Genomic DNA, 2,641 nt, shown 5'->3' with positions numbered 1-2,641 from the left:
ATGAGACTCAGTGTGTGGTGGGCCCTCAACAAATATATACTTAGTCAGTGATGGAACGGATATAGGTTTGTACTGGGTGTGTCTTTTCTGGGTAGCTCCTAGTGACCAAATGCTTGACAAGTCAATAGATTTCTAGTCTACAGCCCACTTTATATTTTGTGGTAGAATTTTAGTTAGTCATAACCACCATCCGTCATAAAAAATGCAATCTTGGAACTCCTCTGAGATCCTAAGAAAACTTTCAATTGCGTATTAGAGATTCCATTCTGGATAATAGTGGCTTTCTTAGGCTGAATTATTCATATGGTTAGTTGGAAAGGTCTGTATAATAAAGCTGGATGATTTTCATCTTTTGATTTAAGGGTAGGATTTGTAGGAGACTAATTTTATTCCTTAACTTAAACCGAGAAAGCTTTTGGTTTTGTTTTTTTTTTTTTTTCTAGTATTTCTGGCAGCCCTCTATCAATGGTTGGAGTTTCTCTCTTTTACAGTCATATAAGCAACTGTTCTCTTCAGATGCCATTTGTGAATGTAATACATTTTCAAGTTGTTTGTTCCAGTACAAAATGTGCTTCACATACACTGGAAAGTCAAGAAACAACGTCTTCTCTTTTATATTTTAGCATGTGCAAAATTCGTCATGAAGTTATCATGTGATTCGTTATTTCACTTTTAGTTAAGAGGAAAGTAACATCAAAAACAACGTGAAGTAGCATTCATCTGGTGGGTAGGTCCCTGAGTTCCTAGTTCTGATTCCATGCCTGGCCAGATTCAGTCAGAAGAGGAGAAATGTTTGCAGGTGTCATGGGATTCCTATGCTTCATTTGTACTGGGTAACCTTAGAAAGGGGAATTTCTGTATGTGAAGCCAATGTTGATTTGTCCAAAGAAAGCATCCTTGAGTCTCAGGCTGAAAATAAGGTATTTGGTTGTATGAGAGGATGAGCCTAGCAGTTGGTAACCCACCAGAAGATTCTTCCCTGAAAAATTGTGATTATTTTCCACATAAGGAAAGAGACAAATGAATATCATTTTGAAACCTGTATCTGATTAAACACACCAACCAAAAATGCATCTACCTACATCATTTTAAAAGAAATCCAGTGGGGCTTTGACAGCATGTGAGCTATTCCCATTGACCTTCTTTCACTGAATGTTTCTCACACTTATTTGCTCTTTATTTTCCTGTTTGTAAAATGTGTTCCCAAGCCCTTTAGGATAAAATCAACAATAGTGCCCAGGGCTCCAGCTAAAGATTCCCAGTGGGAGGGTTGGAGCCTTTTGTTCTCTACGATCTAATAAAGTGCGGAGCTGACACAGAAATGGGAGGATCATTCACTTAAATAAGTCTTTGTCCCTTCATTAGTTGAACTTGAACTTCACGTTTCTGAAGTTCTGCTAGGTTACTTTTTCCTAAAATTCTGATTTAATCAAGATGAACGGGGAAGCTCGTTAAAATCTCTCTTATTTTTAAAAAAGAGGGTGCAAAAAATCCCATTTGTTTGGTTTAGCTAATATTCCTGATTTTTTAAAATGAAATTTTGGAAAAATTAACTTGAATCTCAAGGGTACATTATTCTTAATCACTAATGAAGGGATTTTTTTTTTTTTCAAATTTCTGGTTAGAGACTTCATTTTATTTTATTAGTTTGTTGACTTTCTCAGCCCCACTGGGAAAGGTGAAGAGTCAACAGCCAGGCCTTTATGTGATTAATGAGCTAATGTGATTAAATAAAATTTATCTTTATTATTTTTGGTTTGAGGGAACTGTTGAAAGTGAGAGGAAACTTTTGACCACAAGTTTAATTTTTGATCTCCTAACTACCATTTCAGACTTGCTGTATCTTATTTCTAATATCAGCTCATTTCTTGCTTTCTTCAGTTGGCAGAAGAAAAGTGAGAAAATTAAAATACAATGATTGAGGGTGTGCAGATAAGTGACTCTGGCACTTCTATGATATTGATTGTACAATTGCTTTATATTTCCAAATTGCAGGAAGAATTTACTGCCAAAGCCAGTGAAACTTGGTCAGATTCTGATACAGTAGACTCTATGAGGTAGCAGTTTTCCTTCTTTTTTGAGAATGGAAATTTCTCCTCTTTCTATCCCCCTGGTTACTTCATTCATCAAGACGTATTATCTCAGTTCTTCTCTATTATCTTTCCAAGTGAAGGATGGTAGGGAAAACTAAGGAAAAGCCTGATCAACTGAAAAGGAAATTTCATTTCATATTTTTTAAGGCTTTATTAAATTCTTTGCATTACACAGAACTCCCTATATTACCCAACTCTGTGTGTGCAAATTCTTACTGCTCACAGCTACTGCTGCTGCTAAGTCGCTTCAGTCGTGTCCGACTCTGTGTGACCCCATAGACGGCAGCCCACCAGGCTCCCCCGTCCCAGGGATTCTCCAGGCAAGAACACTGGAGTGGGTTGCCATTTCCTTCTCCAATGCATGAAAGTGAAAAGTCAAAGTGAAGTCGCGCAGTCGTGTCCGACTCTTAGCGACCCCATGGACTGCAGCCTACTAGGCTCCTCCGCCCATGGGATTTTCCAAGCAAGAGTACTGGAGTGGGGTGCCATTGCCTTCTCCGACTACTCACAGAAGGAGGTAATAAAGATTCTGTAAGATCCTCCAATTT

Source organism: Bos indicus x Bos taurus, chromosome 17 (genome assembly GCF_003369695.1).
Source record: "Bos indicus x Bos taurus breed Angus x Brahman F1 hybrid chromosome 17, Bos_hybrid_MaternalHap_v2.0, whole genome shotgun sequence".
In the NCBI taxonomy this organism is placed as follows: Eukaryota; Metazoa; Chordata; class Mammalia; order Artiodactyla; family Bovidae; genus Bos; species Bos indicus x Bos taurus.
This window is presented reverse-complemented; position numbering follows the sequence as displayed.